The sequence below is a fragment of the Bombus pyrosoma genome, linkage group LG11 (genome assembly GCF_014825855.1).
Source record: "Bombus pyrosoma isolate SC7728 linkage group LG11, ASM1482585v1, whole genome shotgun sequence".
Lineage (NCBI taxonomy): Eukaryota > Metazoa > Arthropoda > Insecta > Hymenoptera > Apidae > Bombus > Bombus pyrosoma.
This window is the reverse complement of record NC_057780.1, coordinates 11,087,397-11,110,329: the sequence shown is the minus strand read 5'-3', so window position 1 is coordinate 11,110,329 and position 22,933 is coordinate 11,087,397. Positions and strand designations below refer to the sequence as shown.

At 38.0% G+C, this 22,933-nt stretch overlaps 1 protein-coding gene across 9 annotated transcripts in view; it reads left to right on the top strand.

The window, feature by feature from the left end:
* LOC122572820 (whirlin) overlaps window positions 1–22,933 on the top strand; it is a 111,920-nt gene that overhangs the window by 9,791 nt on the left and 79,196 nt on the right. The window lies entirely within an intron of this gene.

Sequence of the window (22,933 nt, the reverse complement as noted above, 5' to 3'; positions counted from 1 at the left end):
TATTTGTCCGCATTTCTCTGTGTTTTTGTTTTATTTCGTAAATGAATCCATTACATTACTGCGATACTAGGAAGGATAGTTTCGAGTTTCAAGGATTAATACTAGAGCCATCGACGATTGAAGTATAAAACTTGTATAGGAATTAGAAATAACAGAAAGTAACAAGTTTTCGGTAAGCCTCTAGCTTACTGAATTTTTCTCCATTAAAAAAGTATTGCAAGGACTGAAATAAGTGACAATCGAAGTGTTACGTCTGCTTAAGGTCTAATAATTCTTGTTTGATCCACGCCGACACTTCTGCTTAAACCTGCTAATTAAACGCTTAGAATTACGCGATTTGAAAGTTACGCACCGGTTCATGTAAATTCTTTATATAGTCACTTTACTGCAGTTTTCTTTTAAATATTTTATCACTGACATCATTTTTTTCTTCGTGGTACTTAGTTATGATGTTTTATATCGTATAAGTTTCGATATCAAACTGGGAAATTCATACATATTTCGTGTTTCCAATTCGTTCTTCGCAAAACGATATCGAGTACACGAATTGTCGCTGAAATAAAGATCGTGCAATTTCAATTTCGCACGGATTTAAGGTATCATTTTTGGGTCACCAAGCACCGAAACTGGGTGTCACTGATTTTTTGGATGACGTGGCGTTCAGCGTGTGAAGGATGGTCGATCGGTGTCACGGTACACGGGTTTCTAGTTCGCTAGCTAAGATAAATTCTATTTCTCTTTTCTCCCACAGCAAATATTATTCGGACTATCATCTGATTACTATTCACTTTGAAAATTATAGGAAACAGTACCAGGACCAAACTTGAACAAGGGATGATACATCTCAAGAAAGCAGTTCCTGGTTTAAATTATCGAGAAAAATTTGGACGATGTCCTTTGGAAAATTAGAGAGAGAAAAAGGATAATTATTTGTCAGCCCGATTACTTTACTCGATGCCATTAGTTTTTTCCTCGACGACTCGAAATAGTTAAGAGACGGTGGCATGAGGCGATGACCGAGCCTTTCAACGTCGATTCGCTGTGAAGTGGACTAATTGCTAGCTTCGTAGACTCGGTTCTTCGCTTTCCAACGAAAGATTTGCAATCGAGGCAAATCGAGTCTGTTTTCTTTTCTTAATTGGAAACCGGCGACGTCGCCTGTTTGATTAGAACCCGTAATCGGTTAAATCTCTCGCCAGACGCTTGTAAAGTCTTCAAAGAACGTTCGTGTAAATTTATTACAGGCTTCTCATTTGCTAACTTATAAGAAGATGAACTTTGCTTGCCATTTATATATATTTAATACTGGAATAGCCAGCTCTTCACGTCTATATGAATGCAGTGTACATGAATATTTATAATTAAAGTATGATAAAAATCTTGTTTCCATTTCAATAAAAGTCTCTTCGTTTAAATTTGTTAAAAGCTTCCACATGATTTAGCTAATTGTAAAAAGAAACTGCAATCCATCATTTTCATGGTTCTGGTATTAACGCAGGAAGGTAATGTAATTCTTCAAAAAGTAACAGAAAGGGAAGGTACAATTATTTATCTTATGTGCAAAGCAATATTATACCAGCACAATAATCATTTAATGATAACTACAGATGTCCTTATGACGTTTTCGTAACATATAACATCTGCTCCATTTTCTATGAATGTTTTACTCTCTGAATGTTCTACACCTTTGACATTTTTCATAATAGAGTAAAAAGGAAAAAAATATATTATTTCTCAAGTACTCATCCTTGAAAAAAATTTCATCGCCACAAAAGGAACCAGCCCTCTAAAACCTGGTACTTTTTCCCCACTCTACCGAACAAGAACAAGACCCTAGTTCTCTGTGATATTCATTTTAATTTTCACTTCCGCGAGCCCCTTTCAAACTCTCCTTCGACAATAGAGCCTACATCCTCTTGCATTCTCCAACGTTCCAATGTTTCCGTTCCCCGTCCAGTTCCTAATCTTCCTCAACGTTCACTCGATTGTTCCCGATACAGAGATCCCACCTTCGTCTCTGACATTAGTAGAATTCTCTCTCTTTTTGTCTTTCTCCCTTTTTTCTCTTTCTAATCATTCTGCACCGGTATGGTTGCTGGAAATGATACAGCAAGGTTGTTAAACGAAGCTTCAAGCTGCCATATCGATTAATCTAACCACACTCTAGCGCCAAAATCATTTTCCATACATATTTTGAAGATAGAGTTTGAACGTGGTTAATCAAGAATTCGTTTGAAAAATTCCTAAATTCGATTTTCCTCAAAACGAGGCCCTGAACGAAGAATCTTCACTCTACGTTTCCAACTTATCTTCGTATGTAGAATAATCTATTGATTATACTCGTGTCAAACTGCCATTAGACGAATTTCTGTATATTTAGAAAGCTTGTAAATTCGATTTTCTCGAATATAAAGCGTCCAACGTAATTTTCTTATTCTTAGATTTTTATCGTCTTATTTTGAACTATAGAATCTCTCTGACCTCGATTGTACGATGAATTAAATTCATGGTCCTAAACCATAGTGCATGAAGCAATAATCTGTGGAACATAGTAGTATCCGAACGTTATTAATAAGAATCGCTGTATTTACTAGAGTAGGCGGGAACAGTTTCCACGTTCGGTTCTCCATTTCCGTGGCCTCGTAACCTTTCACCATCCCCACGTTGGACATGCACGAAGGGTAGAATTTTTCTAAGAACCAGGAGCCTTTGGTAGCTAATAAGCGACGCGAGTAGCCCGAGCCTCTGGCGTTGAATCAGCTCGTTTCCTCTGGCTGGCGGAAGACTGGGCCGCCTCTCTCTCCTTTCTCCTCTCGTAACACTTTCCAGCCCTCGACCTCGTGGCCGAGGATCGATGCCTGTGACGTGGTGCGTGAGCACGCCTTCCGTGGAAAAAAGGGAAGTGGGGGCGAACACGTTAATAACTAATAGCAATGCTCGTCCGCATTTTACTGTCCAGTGATATACACTTCAATCGTTGTACGGACCGAGGTGAGTCAGTCGGTTGCAACATTAATCCATTTGTGAGATCAGCTTCTGACGATGATTCGATCCAAGGAATGATCATAGGGATTTAACGCGATGATTAGCCCGTGAAATTATTCAAAGATGCATGAAATAATAGTGTTCGTGAAATGATTAGGGGCGATTTATTCCGAGGGCTAGCTTTCAAGCGAAAAACATGGTATTTGATTGAGCTCGATCTGTTTTCAGCGGCAATGGAAAGAACTATTTCTCGATGAAGATTACGTCTTAAACGCACAAAATATCGAGATAAAAGTTATCCTTTTTAACGCATTCGTTGTTTTAATGGACAATGGTAAAATGTCTGATATATTTCATATTTTGTATATTCTTGTACAATATATTCGATACAATTTTTTGTAAATCCATCACGTAGCTTATGTGTATTAATTTATTTCGTATCCGAAAATTAAATCTAAATTCGTTTTAAAGTATTTATGATAACGTTTATATACGCATGACACTAGTGGACAACGTGTCGAAAACATCATCGTCAATTTTTACTTAATTTCCGTTTCTAAATCACGCATATTAATACGTACATAATCGTTCAGGTGATATATATCGTATGCATGATAAACATCCAACGCAAGCCACAATTTCCTCTTTCGAGTCATCCAATAAGGGTGCGTTCACCCGCGAAATATTGGACACGCTCGCAAAGACCCACACGCTCGGTCATTCGTTACTGTTCGTTACACTTTCAGTCGCAACATGAAAAACCATTGATACAATTTTATCTCGCACGTTTCACGTATGAATAGCAAACTGATACATCGAGTTAGCGGACCAGCTACGGCGAAAGTATTGTTCCTCTCGTATAGTTTTCACGCTATGTTCATTCCCTCTGTTTCTCCGAACGTGACCCTCTTTGCAAACTACGCCTCTTTTGTTCCCTCTTGTAGCTATTAGTATTATTTTTTCCTTGCATTCGGTGTCGATAGACCGATCGGTTCTCGTATAATGAAACGTGTTTGCATAGAAAAGGTACAAGCCTCGTTTCAATGCCTTTTTCCAGCGGGTTCGCTTTCGTCCGCTGTACCAGACATTTTCGCCAGCAACCGGTGTGTCCATCGTGGATCTAGGAAACAATCTCGGTTTACCACCTACACTACAACACCTTGCCACACTCGTGGTACGAATTATTTGTTATGATTCAATAAGGGTAGATTTTATTCGTAACAATGTTTAATTTCAACTCTGTCTTTAGCTACTGTTCTATGGACATGTTCTGTGGAACATTTTTGTATAGAAATTTTGCATAGAGTGAGGTGTAAATGGTAGTATAATCGAAGAAGAGATGACTTTACCGATTTCTAATTAGTCAAGGAGACAGTAATCTTTAGATACTATACTAAATTGTATCAATATTAACACATAAAATGTTTAATATGAAAAATAAATCACACGATAAAGGAGATATTATTTTCTCAAATTCTCGCATTCTTCAAATCAAAAATCGTCAAAAAGAGAAATAATAATACAATTAATTATTGATTATCAATAAAGATTGATATTTGAGCTAAATATGTCAATCTCGGACTACCCTGTGAAATCGCCAACTGAAGGAAAGCCAGGTTCAAAGTAATAAGGTGCGATGCATATTTTTACATTGCTCCTTTCGGCTCGCGTACTTTTATTAGAGGCAAAACCAGCTTGTGATTAAAGGAGGTTGGTTTTTTACGCTCCAAGCCAACCCCTGCTCGTTACGTTACGAGTTTATCGCTGGCATGGTGTTCTCGAGCTCGTGAGTTACGCGTAATCGGTCACAAAGTCGATACACTCGAGGTTCTAATGGTAATTACCTTGGTAAGTCGTGTTGCGGCTTATGCAGGGATTCCCTTTCCTTGCCTCTGGTCTTTTTTTCTTCTGTCGCGTGGAAGGATAACATCTACCGCGGTCTAATCGCGTTTTTAATTTCATAAATGTTCAACTATATAACCAAACTGGCCGACTGAGTGGTGTATACGAAGCTGTAAGCAAGCTCGACTTAAAGTTTTCAATAATATAATGCACCAGTTTTTCAAATACATAATAATTGTAAATGAATGGAACAAAAATTTCAATGTTATTTTCATTATTCTTCTTTTCTGTTAATTTCTCTACGCGCAGTCTGAAGATCTCAGATTTTTATTCTTCGTCATTTATTAGAATTTTTAAGTCCTCTTTTTCTGTTTTCTGCCTTTTAATAGTTTTTTTATATTCTTTTAATTTACAGATCTTTTATAACTTAAATACTTCCTTCTGCAAATTTTGGTTGTTGTTTAATTGTTTATTAAAATTTTCAAGTCTTCCTTTCTGTTTCCTCCATTTTTAGATAAACCTTATTAAGCAGAAATTACATATTACATATCAGAGATCGAAAATACAATATTTGTTTTGTAATCTCGAAACATCAATATTCATTACATCGCGTCATACTTGCTAAAATACAATAATTTAATATTTGTATAATATATCCATTCGATTTACATTACATTATCCTCACTAATAAAGCGCTATTAGCCTTCAAATGATATCGTTGAATTATATCTGAATATAGCTTGAACATAAATTAACGTTGTTGTAGGATATTTAACCCTTCGTTAGCACGCGAAATTTTATCCATGAATTTCTTTCCTGAGAGGAATTTTCATTTTTATTAAAAAATGTTTGAAACGTTTGCCTTAACGAATAATTGTACAATATATCCAGATAACGCTGGTAAGCGTTTAAAAATCTTTCTAGGTTTTTTGAAAGCCTAGAATGATAAAAAAAACATCAAGTTTATATATCAATGTCGCAATTTGTTCGCATAATATGAAAGAATTTGTTAGCTTATGAATAATTTTAATTTTTATATACTTACTACTAAACTTAAACTGCGATAATATCCATCGACACAACGATCTACAGTGAGATCCGTTATAACGAGACGCGATAAAGTGCACGCGTACCGAGCGAAAATTCAAAGTCGATTTTCTCGAAAACAAAGTCTCAAACGAAAAATTTTTATTCTACATTTTCGACTTCTTTTTTCGCGTAGAATCACCCCCTTTCCGCTTGTACCACCAGTTACCAACCACCCTGTATATTCTATACTTTATATGTTGAAACAAAGACTCTAAAATTAAATAATTTAGTCCAAACACTTCTGCGTTGTTTACAATCCAATGATATCACTGATAGTTAAATTATTACCAATACATCAAAAATTCACAAGGCCATACAATATACAGAGATAAGATGCCAGCTTGATCAATAGATGCAACGAATTTTTAAAAACAAAGATCGAATAACTCTCCGCAATGTTTTATTATGTCACATAGAAATCCTATGGTGACAATAGCTATATCTCATTGTCGTGTCAGAATGATTCTAATGCACATTAGGGGAATTAGACGAAGAGAAACGGTGCATTAACAGACGCGCGTTAATTACGATGAAACTCGGCAACGTCCTATTGTAACCCTAACCCAGATTCGATACCGAACTTGGCCATTTGCATGTTTCTATACCGACATCACGTTTTAAAGCATCCATGGAGATTCGTCTAAACTTCTCCGTGAAATCTAGAGCGTCGGATAAAAAAAAAGCACACTCAGGATGAAAAACAAAATACACGCGAATGCTTAAAAAGCACAGTCTGGAACGAAACTGGCCGAGAGAAAGTGGGATAAAAAAACGCGGAGAGAGAGAGAGAGGACAATCACACGGCGAGAATAGGGAGAGATAATCGAAAAGAGGGCAAAGCTGGAGCGCAAAATTAACCCTATCTGGCATCAAGGTTCATGCAACAGGCTGCCCCCACGTTCTCGAATTGTTTACTTGGAAAAGGACTCGTGTGTGAACCTGCGTGCAACAAGAGAAAAAAGGGGAAAAATAGAGGTGAAGGGTTGTCAGAGTACTTTTCGGAATGTCATTTACAGTAATTTACTATAATGTCGGATAATTTCCTTTTAGATAACTATCGTTGTTCAATCTTGCGTCAACTGGTCCGTCGTATGCTCGCTCGATCCCTAGAGATCACGCGTTCTAGTTCTTGTTTAACATTTTTGTCCCGTCATTCGCTTTGTTTCTCTTTTTCCTCGCTTTTCTTTTCTTTTAGCTTCCAGTCGCTTTATGCTTTAGTTGGCGATAGAAAGAAGTTTCGTTTTCACGATGAAATACCAGTGGGTAAATGCTAGCAGGACAGTTCGGAACTGTCCCATTGATCCGCGCACATGCTAACCTCCTGACCACACGCGAAGCCGTCACGCTAACCGTCACGAGAAAATGGATTCGATCTTTCTATTTCGTTAAAAGATCCCCGGGAAACGCGACTGAATACTTGCATCGTCACACATTATTTTTTTTGTTATCGCGATGCGTGTTCTCGATGGTACGATTGCTACGTAATCGTGGTCAATGAAAAGTCAAAACAGGTTTGCTTGTTTATAACACAGTTCACCAATGGGATATTATAAGGTTTGGACCTTTATTTATAATTTATTAGCGAATAATATGAGGCAATTATATTATAGTTTTATAATTAACTAGATAAGTCACGGGATATCTAATATACTTAGAACAGCCAGAAATAAAAATTGCAGCAAGGAAAACTAGATTGGTGCTAATAGTAAGTTTACAAAATTTTACTACAGGCCTATTTTATTAAAGTTCATATTTAAAATCAATAAGTGGCCGATGCTTATGAATAGGAATATATGTACCTATTTCGTGTATACTTTACTCGTCATTGTTCTCTCTCTCTCTCTCTCATTCACTCTCACGTTGCCTACACAAAGAAAACGAATACGAACGACGAGTAAAGCTATTTCGAGAAGCAGGATAGTCGTTTCCTTCGAAACTACTCGGCCATCGTGAACGACGTTTGTTACCATAAATTTCCACTCTGGTACATTAAAATTCCACGATTAGAGGAAACACTTCTGGCGGTACTCGAGACTGCCGAGGCTAGTCCGGCGCGGCGGCGCGTTCCCCGCATTGCACGCGTCGACGCGTTCATTCTCGCGAGCTCGAGGGCTCATTTTTCCCCGTTGCGCATTCGGCGCACGTGGCGTGTGCAGCTTTCCGCATATGCAACATTAACGAGTGCGACACGAGTGTCGCCACGCAATGCAGTGGCAACCCTGTTGTAGTCACGTAAACGTGGCTTCTTAATGTAACTGCGCACGAATCCAGACAAGCTGCACAAAATATGAAAGGAAGAAAGTAGAAAAAAATAGCAGGGTAGTAAAAAGAAGGGAGGAGAACGGAGGAAATGGGACGAAAAGAATAAAGTAGGAAAATAAGGAAAAAGCGCAAGGAAAGTACCGCGTTGAATTTTCAACTCGAATATCCTCCCGCTTTAACCACCCTGAACGTTCTTCGTTTCCCTTCCGCGGAATTTCTCTCGGTTTATTTTAGAATTTTTTGCGAATTACCACGGGGATATTAATTCCAAATGACCATCACCGTAACGCGGAACTGCTTCTTAATGCGAAACATCACACGGGAAACTCACGAACATCGAAACACTTTTCCATATATCAGGTTATTACGTAATTTTGTCTCCTGTTCTGCTCGTTATACGTTGGAAATAAAATCAGTCAATTACTGGGAACATTTATAATTAGCAATTAAACGGCTTACAGATTAATCAGCCGAGAAAAATTCTCTCTTTTCCCTTTATTATAACAAGCAATCACACAGAGGGAAAGATAATTCTACATAAAATAAAGTTTCAGCAGCATATTGACACACTCACAGGATTCAATCCGTAAAAAATGTGGACGATCTAACATTTTCTATCATAACCCGCATCTTACTCATTTCGTCGCCAACACGCTTAATTTTTTTCATAGATTCAATTGTCGTTCCACGAGCGCTCGTCTGGAAACGTCACGATAAGCTAATCGATGCGACTTCGACGTCCATTATGATTTTCCGCTTCGTTATCCCGGTTAACGATTTCGATTTGAAAAATTGGACCAGTCACAAAATATCATGGACGTATCTGCTGATTTATCATTTTCTAGTGGCTTGCTATAATCGACGGTTTAGAGCCTTGTGGTAATTAAGATGGTTGAAGGTTGTTAGCCGTTCCGCCGACGTAGTTAGCCAGTGGCGAAAGATTAATCTTGGTTAAGTGTTAAATTGGCGAATTGTGCTCGTCGGTTCTAACGACAGCGCGATTTGTGTAACGAGACTGGTAACGTAATCGCGGTGCCGCGTTGCGCAATATTTCTTCGATGTTATCGCGAAGTCGGTTTCCTTTTTAAAACGTTCACGGGAAACGTCTACTTTTATTAATTAATTGCTGCGTTAAATCGTAATAATTCACCATTAGCGGTAGTGTGATCCGCGTTTCCGTCATTATCCCCTCGAGAATTTCGAACGCGCCACTGATTCCTTGTCCCCCGCGAAATTAATTCCCCTCGTAATCTCCGATCAATCTTTTTCATACCTTTGTTACCTTCTAGGGAAAGGGACATATGAGAAACAATACAATTGAAAAGAATCTGCATTGAATTTTATTCTCGTACTCGGTTCACTGTTACGTCACGCGCTGTTTTAATTGCTTCTCAAATGCAGATTTGCTTTTTATAATATTTTACTTACTTTACTGGAACGTATAAAACTGTCATGTGAGAAGGATTGAAACATTGGAATGATAAATGTTGTACGTATCAAGTGGTCTGAGATGAAGGTGTTCAGTATGCACCAAAATGTGTTTGTAGATTCAGAGGGAAAATATATAGCGAAAAATGCGACGAGCTATTTAAATTAAGTCTACAGATATTATTATCTTCTTCAGTCGCAATAATTAATACAATTTCTACAATTGTTGCTAATAACCAAGAAACAATAATAATATAAGTTTCGTTTCATCGTTCTCGTCGATTTCTTATCAAAGATGAATCATAGTTATTTCTTTTACTATTCGTTATTTATAAGAATATCAATTATCACTTATAAGAAACGAATTTCGAGTAAACTATAAGATCGTGGAAAATAAGAAGGTTCATTCCGTGTTCGTGGAGTCGTGGCAGCGATCAGGTTCGATAGAACGTCCCTCGGTGTATTTATAGTGGGCCGTGTGGAATGGCTGCACGAGTCGAGCAATGTGCACACTGTCCGTAGGAATCGCGGTGCGGAGGAGGGTGTGCGATCGCATGCTTTGACAGAGACACGGCAGGTGAGCCGTGAAAATGGAGCTTTCAATCACATTACCAATACCGAGGTTTCACCCGTTCAGTTCCGTTGGCTTGTCACGTTAATTAGCATCGAACATTGCGATAACATGATGTTACAGAGCCCTAAACCAATCGAACACGTCATACTTCCCAAGAATATTCAACTTGTTCTTTCAACTTTTAACATCAACTTGTAATAAGCTGTCGATATATATCTCCTCTGTGTTTATTGGAGGTTGGTGGTAATATTATTAATTTTAAAATTATAATAAAATCCTGTAATATATCTAAAGATATAATTTATATTCTAAATTTATTATTATTATGTTCGAAATTCAATGATATCGTTCGATCACTCGGCCCTTAGTATTCTAAAAATTAAATCTTTTATACGATTCTTCTCCGATTTCCCCAAAGATTGCACATCCCGCTCTAAGGGAAATATTTCCCTTGGAAATTTCTTGGTCACGTGACTCCCTTTATCCATGAAATTTGAAATTCCATCGAGAGAAGGAAACGACGCATTGTAACGCGGGACGCGTACGAAGTTACAGCACGTTCGAGTCGAAAGTGCACCGCTGGGTACGTGGGATTTATGTTGGACAAAGCTGTGCACGTTTCGATCCGCGAAAACGTTTCCCATCGTTTTTAAACGTCGCACGGTATGTGAAAATGTCTATTTAATCGTACAAATGTTATGGATCACTGTACAGACTGGTATCGCCTAAAGTTACTATATTTATTTTACCACGTAGCATCATTCTCATACGAGGATCTTTAAGGATTTAAACTTTTTAAAAAAGACACAAAATTAGGTCATGGATAATGATCAAAATCGTGACTTTTTCTCGATCAAACAGTCGTTTTCAAACGTTATATGCGAGGAAAACGCTGTAAGGGGAAGTTTTAACATAAACCGCGATAGAAGAGCGCGCCTGATCGAGTCAGCGTCTTCAGACAGTGGCACCGGAAGCGTGGTAGGACGAGCGTGCACTGGCCGGAGGCGAAGTCGGCCTAGATGCATCGGTTCCGAGTGAAACGGCACGTGAAACGGGAAGTGCGTCTCGATGTGATGGCGGGGGCAGCTTGCATCGATAAAACGGAACTGAGGGTCCCTCGGTGCGGCCTCGGTGCACGTGCTCGCGAGATGCACCGGAAACACGCCACCAGAAATTCTTTTCAGCTCGACGGAGGTGTTTGATTTGGGAATTCGTCGAACCGTGCTTGATCAATCGACGAATTTATTATCCACCGTGTGTTGTTCACCATCAAACGAAACCTTGCTTCGGGTAATCGCTGCGTTTGATATTTGAAATTAGCTTTGAGCTTCGGGAGAGTTTAGAGAAACGATTTATTCACTTCCTTATCCTCTCTTGTGTGATTAACACTTGGCTATTAGGTGGTCCTTGAAGGAGAAATTTCTCTGGAGTACAAATTTTGGTAATGGCGAATTAATTTATTTTTTACAATCTCTCTTGGGATATTACCGTCGGTGACATTTCTTAACCTTCTTTTGACTTTATCGCCCTGAATTCTACAAGCTAACGTTTACGTGTCGCAACATTTATATAAATTTTCTTTAAGTGCCACTTATACAGAAATTCCGCGAATATCCCAATAGCTAATTCATGACATCAAATATCAAACTTCTACCAATTTTCTTATACCGCTTCTTAACACTCACTACACATATAACGTTGTTTTCCCTTCATGCAATTTAACTAAACTTCGAACTAAATTCAACACCTGGATCCTCGCTTACAATTGTATTTCTTGCTCAATTTGTCTGCACAAAAATCTGAATTTCCATAGACATCCGCGATCTATTAATCCCACATCCGCTCTATGTATCTTTAATTTGTCTTCCATTCCTGTCACCATCGCCAGCACATCCCTTATACGTTCATACTCTGCCCATAATCAGCATACAAAGTGTTTCTTTACAGAAACGCATCTCCGTAGCAGTCGCAGCATCCATTTTAATCCTGCGAAGCGGGTAGAGCCCAACATCGGCCTCGGTGTAGTTAGGTCTCGTTCAATATTTACAAACGGCAGCTTTATTCGTCTCCGGCGTGGGCGCGCGGGTGCTCACGGGACACCTGAGCCGTGTCGTTTCCACCTACGGTGCACAGACCGTGCATGTCGTGTACGTTGGCGCACCTGAGTACACCAAGAGGTCAGGCATGCCCCTTTCCGCGGGCTCGCCCGGTGAAATATCGCCACTGCAGTCGCCGCAGCGACTGTGTTGTTCTTCGTTCTCGAAGGGCCGCGTGTCCTATTGCCAGTAGCCAAGGAAAACTCAGGTATATCGCACCAGAGGGATGCTTGACCATCGACCGGATGCTACCCAACGCTTTACGACCCTCTTTGCGCGCTTTACTGCGTGCCCTTTCGCCTGACCCTTTTTCTTTTTTCTTCTCGCTTGCTCATACGCATCTTTCTTCTTTGTGGCTTCGTTGTTGTGTATAGGACGTTAGAAAAATTGCTGATGCTTGTGAATCGTGATCCTAGATTTGCCATTAAAGCAATGAAGAAGTTTATGCGAATATATGAAAGTTAAAATGGGTGGTAAATTTTTTAATGAAAAATAAAACGAACAGGTATAAAACCAACAGAATAATCAATAATTTAAAAAAAACTTAATATTATATAGTTAGCAGAAGCGTATGTTGATCTCTAGATTAAATGAAAAACCAGTATCGGGAGAGCAAAGAGTAAGTGAAAATTGATTATAAGAGAAGACAATTTGAAAATTTTCGAATGACTTTCTTTATAAAAGACAAAAAGCTGTGACTTGTCGCGTTCTTTTTCCGTAATTTCGTTCTCGTATCTGTAATCTCCGTAATCTGTCTCGGCATGAGATGTATGAAAAATGAGCAAGTTACAGAGAAAGTGAGCTGACTCGTTAACTTCTTAGTCCATTTTTAACGTAAAATTAGATCATTCGTAGCACGAAAAATAGGCCTCAAACGACATTTTGTTGTCACAGAAACTTCCTTCGTTATTTTACTGTTTAGAATCACATCTTACAAATATTGCCTAGCTTTATCAAACATCTTGTACTTTTCCTACCTTTTCCCTTTAAGGAATGTTACATGTTCTCGACGATCGGTTCTTCTCGAAGAAGGATGCGTTTTTCTTAAAACGGCCTGACTTTTATCGCGCCTAGTATCATCCTAATTTAGCCAACTGGATGCGTCCTGTTTTTTATTATTTCGTCATGCCGCAGCTCGTTTCGAACAGGGAAGATTGTGTTTAATTATAAATCGATTCTGGAGAATTTGCTGGATCACGCTACGTCTGATTACTTCTGGCAATGAGTCGAGGGTGGTCCTGGGTTTAATGGACGCAGCTGCAAAGTGATCGTAGACGAGCCAGGACTAGATAGCTTGATATAAAGGTTTTACGATGTTCTTATTTATGGAGGGTTATAAAAACGAAGCTAGGAATGGTTGCTGCAATATCGTTTAAAAATCGCTGAGGAATTTTACTTGTTCAGTATTCTCAGTATTTCTGACTTTTATGGAAAACAATGGGATTGTACATGTAAGATAGATATATACGAATTGAAAGTAACATATCAGTATAATTTTGCAAAAAGAAGGTTTTGCAGCTTTAAATTTTCTGTAAATGCATAAATGTCTAACAATAGTATAATAACGTAGCAATTGCAACGATACGTCAACAGAAATGAAAAAAAGACTAACGCGTAGCGATGCAGTAGAATACACGCGTCCTAGTCAGCCACCCTTCGTGACAACTCCACATAATATACACTTCACGGCATCGCGATACATTCGACTAACAATTTCAGAACTTTCAATGCAAACAAGTCAGGAAATTTCTTCGAAAGAAACAAAGTTACGAATATTTGTAAGTTTGTGTATACACCAGGCTTCTTGTGTTTTCCATATTTTATCGTTGGGAACAGTAGAAGAAGTAACTTGTACATTAACAATATCGCTTTAATAGCGTCAATAAAACATAGATGGTTAAAATTATTTATCGAGCAACGACGAAAGAAATATTGCAAGGAACTCATTCATCAACGCGGCTCGTTAATAAAGAGGCCCATGATCGATGATGACGTATTTGTTGCGAAAGGATGACCGTAAAGGCCCTGGCTGTGTCGCGCGGCTGTGAACGAAGAATTATATTTAAAACGTTCGATAGAATCACCATGCCGGCAGGGTAATCGTTAATTGATGCGTGAAAATTCAACGACGCTTCGTCCCGATCGTCGTCGACGCGAGCCGATCGTTCTCGCCGACTGGGTTTCATAATACTAGACGCGATTCGTGGCGTGCCGCGTAATCCTCTAAGATAATTTGCATCGTGCTCGCCTCAAAAGATTTCACTTTCTTCCGTTGCTCGTTGAAAACGACACGCTCTCATTAGCGCGCCTGATAGAAAAATATTCATCAGAGAATTTCACTCATGGTATTCGATCGTTTTCTGCTCCATTTTCTCATTTTAATCATTCTATTAAGCGTTCAAAGGAGCACGGATTACTCCATACGAAATTGAGTTTCCTTTACACCATTATTATATATCGTAATTCTTTTAGCTTTCAATTGTTTCACATGGAGATCGATATCGAAGATTATTATCAGTTGCATAGAAGCTTTTTATCATAAACGTTCATATACTGTTACGAACCACTGTATTTAATCAAAAATATCTTTTATTCGACAATAAGTTAAGATATAAATTACGATTAGTAATATCCATTTCATCGTTCTACAACCGAGTCTTGATTATTGTAATGCATGGTTACTTAAAAAGCCAAAAAATTCGACAACTGTCGCTTTTGTTACGAGCCATTTGCTTCGTTTGTCGATTCGTAAGTGAAATATGAATTTAATTCTTGGCAATCAGTCTCCCTTTCCTATTCTCGTTCTATGTGTATCCAAGTGACAAATCGTTTCCTTCATTGGATGATTCAATTTGTTCCTGACGTGATTGATTGAAGACGGCTTTGAAAAATGAGCCAGGCCTAGTGCCACTCTAAACATCATACGAAAACAAGTGCTTCGACCGATCGATACAAGATCCATTCATTCACTGGTAGCTTAACCTATAATCAGCTTAACAAAAAAAAAAAAAAGAAGGAAAAACAAACCACGAAAGAACGAAGAAAAAACTTAAAAAGTTTAAACAAGAGAATGATGAATGGCAAAAATTCTCAAGTGGTACGGAAATCGATAAAAATCAAAGCGTGTCGTTTTCCCGCGAATTTCTTTCATCCTTTTAACGCGATTAAATGGAAAAGGAGCGATTATCTCGAAACAATCGTGCCGTTTGCCCCTTGCGCTCTTAGAGCAGCAGTATAGTCGGCTATAGTAGCGACGTTAGAGCGGCTCGAAGTCACGAGAATCGGTGGGAAGAGAGCTGCTGAATGAAGCCGGCTTCAGCGGGTGTTCCTGCAGTATTGATCGCCCCACCCTCGCACCACGGGGTACATGGTATCCCTCCTTTCGTTTTCCTCAGCCCCCGCTACTGTCACCCACTCCATCGCCCACTATGACTTTATCTTTCTCTCTTTCGCTCTTAATCTACCCTTCTTCGTTCTTTCTGTATAGTTTACTCTTTCTTCTTTCAACGTACTGTACCCTACGTAGTCTTCTTCTCTGTCGTGTTTTCACAGTATCTTCTCCCTTCTTCTCTAACCCTTCCCGCGCTACCATTCCCTCCACCTGGCTGTTTCATCGTTTTGTCGCTTCCTCTTTCGTTTCTCCCCTCTTCAGCCTTCTTCCACCGTTTCACAGATACCTTCCGTACTCTCAGCCCTCTCTATCCCTCCGCTTACAACCCCTAGGAACGTCCAGGGGTAACTTGCACCGCGGCCAACCCCCGCCGGCAAACAAGCTACCCCTTCAGCTCAGTGTCAAGGTTGGGTCAAGCTTGACTCGCTGACGAGGGTAGGAACTGGTTTGATTGCTGTCTCGGCATGAATAACCGAGCGTCGACGAGCTTATTTGGGAAATTGCTCGGTTTCCTGGGTATTATGGTGGCCGGTATGTGAAGGGGGTGGAGCAACTGGGTGGCTGTGGCCTGTTAGGTAGGACACAGGTGTAGGTTGTGTGAGCTGTTGGAATTGTAACACTGCCGGCTGAACAATGTTGCGGTCGGTTGGCCGGTATTCGGTAATTGCCGGTTTTCATTGAAATCGACCTACCCTGCGGGATTATTCGTGGAGTCGGGTGTACAGGTCAGAGGTTAAAATTTGCTTTGGGAAAGGGGAAAACGTCGATATTTCCGTTCCTCTTGCAGAGGAGAGATAACGTCGAGTTACGATGATGGATCGCATGAAATCGAGTCGAGTGTTGTGAGTTCTTATGAGATATGAAAAAAGGCAAATATTATTTGAGATTGGAACGATGTAACTTTTGGCTACAGATGTGTTCGATTTCAGTTCAATCATTAGTTATAATTCTTATGAAAAATTATTGCTTCAATTTGATAGATTCTTCGTTAATCACGTTTAAATTCTTTGTTTTTAAAAATAGAACATTGAACCAAAAGATGTAATTCTACGTGTTTCATTTATTTTCGCATGTAGAAATGATCGCACGTAGAATGATCTTCTGTAGATCTTCGCTCGTATTCAGTTTATTCGCTTCAAACTTGAGTGTGTTTATAGTATATAGCATCATATTATCGTGTCCATTCTTGAAAGAAAAATCCATTTGGAAACCGTTTAAAATCGACTATGAAATATTGAGGCAATAAAATGCTATTGTAACTGTGAGTGTCAAGATGGTAGGCTATTTCTTTCAAGTTTTATTTACAAATTTACATCAGAGAAGTTATTCTCGGAACGGAACGATCTTTCAAACTGAAAAAACATTTGCCCCATAATATTTCTTTCATCCTCCCTCGAGACCGACTTTAATAACAGAGCTAATCAAATAACTATAGCTCCGATTTACCAAGCGCCACACAATAGATTCAAACAGCCAAGTTTCCACCGTTCCATTTTCTAGCTGGTGAAATTCGCGTAATTCGTGTAATTCGCGCGAGCGAGTGGTAAAAGGGGCGGTAGCGGAGAATCGTCGTCTCTTGAGGATGATTTCCTCCGGAGAACATCGTGGTCCTCCTGTAACAACGAGAAAACGTACATTTAACGATAGAAGTATCTACCAAACGCGACAAAATGATAAATTTCGGACTTTTTCATTTTCATAAATGTTAGTTTATTACCTTATTTTGCTAATATATTATTTCCTTCATAAACGAATTATCATTCATGATAATATTACGTTGTCTGAAAAGTTTCTTTCGTTTCGTAAGGTGATAATAAACGAACAACAATTTCTATTTTATATTATTTTATTGAAATAGGTATGATCCATTTCGTTCTATTTCTATTATTATGTTCGTGCATAATTCTATAAACTAATATAAAACAAAAACCATCGTGCGTCTATTATTTCCTTATAAAACGAAAGAAACATTTTGGACAACCTAATATATATTCACATATTGTGTTCATATATATATTCGTAATGATATGTTATCCATAGCAGTAACATGTCTCTACTTGTTCATTAGCTATTAGATTTCAGAATTTACTAATTCTTTACTAATTACATATCTAATAATTTGTAAGTTGTGAATTGCAAAAATTTCACTAACAATTTTAGCTCGATAATTGTGTAAGGAAGTCTTCATAGCATAAACGCTAAATGTCTTCGACTTAATGGAACGGTAACGGAATCGTTCCGTGTCCAAGCGGTTAATATAAACCAACCTTAATGCGAATCGATCGTTGCCGGTCGGTGGTATGAATTAAACACCGCGGCCAGTCGATTCTCTCGCTCGTTGGCCAACGATCGATCCGCGACGAAGCACCGGCTTTGCATAGGTATGCATTTACCGCGAACCGGATGACTCCGAAATTTCTTCCGCCGGTAACAGGAGGCTTCCTAACGCTATTAGAACGTTAGCCGCGCGCTGGTAATACCGCGGTTGTTCTAGAAAATCGACTTGTCACGGGGTGTCGAAGCTCTCCACCACCTCCTTCCTCCCTGGATTAATATTCTACGTGGAACGCTTCGAATTTCTGTTCAATTTCGTTGATCCCTCTATCTAATCTGTCATTTGTGCCAGAAATCCCGGCAAGTTTCCTCGATACTTTTATCTTTCCTTTGCGACTCTCGCCTTTCATGCTGTTCTAGATATTAGAAAGTTGTGCTCTTATATTAAGTATAATTTCTTATAAATTATATTTCCTTATAATTGGAATTATATTTCTTATAAATTATGGAATTTCTTATAAATTATATTTCCTTATAATTGGAATTAAACATTTATACTATATCAATATGCATATGGATAATTATTAAAGATAAAAATGAAAAAGAATGCTTTCGTTTAAATTATATATTGTTTAAAGCATGTAATCGAATTATTATCACAATCATAACCTATGTTAGAATTCATGATGATATAGTTCATGAGAGTTGATCTTGCGTGTGTCCGTATAGTACGAACATTTTTGCGCATAGAAATGGAAACAAATGGTAAAAGAACAGTAGCCTTGCAAATATTTCGAAAAATTGTATATCCTTTAAAGCTAACTTATCATTTTTTAACCACTACAAACTAGGAAAGATATCGTAAAGATTTGCCGCATTAGTCTTCCTTTGATTCTAGGAAACGTTCGAAATTGTGGATAGAAAATGCGATGTACGATAAGACGACGTGAAGAACAAGGTACTCGTACATGAGAAAAATAGAACGAGAAATACGTGCACGTGAACAGTAAAGAGCACTACGTCGAAGGAATACATGAAAAATTGGAACAGTTTTGTCGCGGAAAAATAATTTCGCGTCCGAGTCGTGAGATAAAATTGTAACGTCGTTCGATTATGATTTAGTACAAGCGTAATTTAATTACACTTTCGATTCTAGTATCTCGTTATTAAATATCGTGTTCAATTTTCTCTCGATTTTCATTTACAAAGTTTCAATTTGTCTATGAGTTTCCTTACAATTTTGAAGAACCTATTTTGATCTATCGATTTGCTAGGAATCGATCGAGTAAATAATTCCTTGATATTTCAACTTCAATCCAATGGACATCGATGTATAGCAAATATTGGCGATTCGTTAGTTATATATATAGATGTACATGGCTGCACGAGGCATGCAAGTTCTTAACATCGTGAACTTCTTATTTGATTTGACCCTTTAAGCAGCCGAAGGCGGAATTACCTCGTATTCTTTTTCCACTTATCTTCATTGGCAAGCACCAGGTGAAGTTGGAGATTTCGTTCGTTTCGTAATAAAGACCAGTTATTATAGGCAGGTCATGGACACAATCGCTCTTTCGTACGATTTTATTTTTAATTCCGCTATAGAGATAAAGAGGGCATTATTTAGGTCAAGTTATCTTTTATTATTTTTTTTTACAATATAGAAAAACACTTATTTATATATAAGAAGGAAGGACGAAATCTAGGAAAGAGAAGAATAGAGGAGTGTGAAGAAAATGACGAGAAAGAAGAGAAGCAGAAGAGGAAGATTTAGAAACATGAGAGTGAAGTAAGAGTGGAAGGGAAGAAAGCGAAGAAAAGGAAGAAATTGATACTGCAGCACAGATTAAAGTCTCTGTAACCTCATACTTAAAGTAGTTCGCGCCATTAAATCGTCCTTTTTTGACGTTTACCATAAATTTATCCTATTAGTCTTCTAGGAATAAAAGAAGAGCTCTAAGTATAGAGTATATAGTTCAACTTCGAATAATATAGATTTGGGTTAGCTTGGCTGTTTAAAATAAAATTAATATACCTAAATGCAACAAATTTACCAATACTTTAGGCTATCCCGAAAATTATATTTAGCTTAACTTTCTTCTGTTCTAATTTTGTATTATCGTATATCCTAAACAGCGATGAAGATATAATTAAACAACGTTAAAGGATTATAAAATTATTCGAAAATTAAACGAGGTGTTCATCGCAGTTTCGTTACATCGTTTGCGAATATCTCGATTGTCCTCTCGGAATAATTTAATATCAATTTTATGTTTTCGCGAAATAACCGCGAAGAGTTATTCGATGCAGGAAAACATTAATTCAATATTCGGTCGAGCGTCATACGTCAAGAGTTTTGATGTTCTCCGTAATGTATGCCGTCATAAAATATGAAACCTAATGGAAATACGACGATATCTTATAAAGCATAAAACGACATAACTCCGCATAAAATATTCAAATAGGAACGTTTAATAGATCATTATAAAATATTATTCCATATTAGGGACACCGTTTTACTGTATTCGCAGGCATCGATACTACGATTCAACCAATATGGTTCGATACTTGCTCCGAAACGTTGTTTCGAAATTCCCATATCCGTCATTACGTATTCCGTCATAAAACGCGAAACGTAATAGAAATAAGGCAATACGTCATGAAAGATGAAATGTTAGATAAAACGAAAACGTGACTCTCGGCGGGGAAATTTGTATATTATATTCTTCTTCTACCCTATCATGAACTATGTATTTTGTACGAACGTATGAAGCATTGTTTTACATGTCCCATGATATCGGGTAATATGATTTTAAAATATATGATACTGCTGCAATGCCGAGGCACTTGAATAACAAAATCTTTTAATAGAAAATTACAAAATATTGGATTTTACATTAAACGAATATACGGATTTCATGCAACGTTGCTTGTTAATGGCATTTGATATTCCATGCACAATGAAAAGAACGTAACGGTTTCGTTTTTGTTTCTCTTTTTCATGGATAGAAACGAAAGAAAGAGAATATTGGGAGAAATCAGATTTTCCTGGAAAATATTGCCCCAAATAGATTGAACGAAGAACCGTGTCCTTTACGAATTTACAAAGAACTTTACAAATTTACGAGAAAGACTGAAAAATTTTTGACTAGGATAGATTTACGTTAGTAACATTCTTCGCCGCTGTAACATATTTAGCTGTGAAATACAAAATACGAACAATAAGAGAAAACGGCAATATTTTATGAAAGTTGAAACGGTGTCACGGAAGTTGTTCTCCGATTGTGGAAACGCCGCCAAGAAGGACGATCGGTCACGAGGGAGAAATTTCAACAGGGGCGTGCAAATCGCTAGCGACAAGTGGGCGGCTTTGCATGAGGCGTAACGCCACGAGCAAGGGGGAACTTTCAAATTTCTTCCGGTGATAATGGCTGGTTTCCTGTCGGGATTATGACATCGCCACGCTATGGAAAATCAGACCCCCGTTGGCCTCGCATCACGTGCAGATTTTATCGGTTTAACCGACAGCGATAAGGGTATTTCTCCCGCCATGAATTTCGTTGTCTCATTAGTCACGCATTAATAGCAATCGGTGTAAGGTCGTCTCATGGTCGCTGGATAGTAACTCGTTCTACGTCGAAAAGCAGATATCGATGATTTTCTTAAATTAATTTTCTAAAAACGATTCTTCTGCTATGCGGTCGAACCTCGGTAACTCGAATCTGAAGCGAAGGGAAGAATTAGAATTTTTCGAATTATAGACGTTATGCGTTATCGAATTTTCCGAGAGAAGTTCAATTTAAAGAGGGTAAAATGGGGAAATGACTCTGTGAAAGGATTGAAATTTTCTGAATTAAGGAGACTCAAAGAAGAATAGATCGTTTGGTTTTCTGGAACGGCATGTTTGGTACGAAGCACTTTGTAAAATTGGAATTTTGAAATTGTGAATTGGGATTTGTGAAGCCACTATACTACGTATAAGGTTTGCAGAGAAGGTAATTTGGAAATTGAATACTGAGTGATATTTCTTTTGTATAGAAATTCCAAAATTCGATAAAATTCTTTACCGTGATAAATTACTTTAATGAATTTCATACAAATAATCATTTTTAGAATTTATTTTCACTTATTCTCCTTTTTACAATTGTTCTAAAAGCTGTCAGTTTAGTTATACCACTACGATACTGTATCTCAGGAGGTTTTAGATCAAAGGGCGAGATCGATTTAGTTTGATATTTGAATGGAACACGGGGCGAATATTAGAACGAGAACTTCTTCACGATCTCCTGAGAGGCACGATTCTCGATTAATTTACGACATTCTAGATCGATGCAGTGCTATCTGGGAAATTCAGGTCGCGGCCCTCTTTATCTTCCATCGAGTCGCTTTGGTTATTAGCAATCTTCCCCTAACGAGACACTTGCTAATTGTATTTTCATAATCTTAAAAGTTACTGCTTTGACACCAAGGGATTTTAACGAATCGAGTGGTTCATTTGGGTCTTTGCTCGATCTTTGCGCTTTGTAATTAATTTATCCACTCATTCTTTAAAGAATCCAAATTTAGGAGAAAACTTTTATTTCTTTATGTTATAGCATATCTTTATCTTATCAGTCCGCATAGTGGAAGAAACTAAATTTTAGCGACACGTGGACTAATGTTAAATTTAGCAGTGGATGTGTTTCGTATATAGTGAATTTCGAGTTATAGTCAAATGCCACAACCTAAAGGTTAAAATGTATAAATGCATAAATGTGAATAGAATACGAGTACATATTAGGAAATTTAAATCAGCATTACGTATATTCTGCTCGTACATTAGATCTTAAAGCAGGAAATACATAGCTGTCCACAGAGCTACAAAAGATACAGATACGTCATTGTATTTATTATGTTAGGTCGTCCGAAAAGTTTCTTTCGTTTTATAAGGAATTAATAGATGCACAATATTTTATATTATTTTATCGAATTACGTATGATCCATTTTGTTCT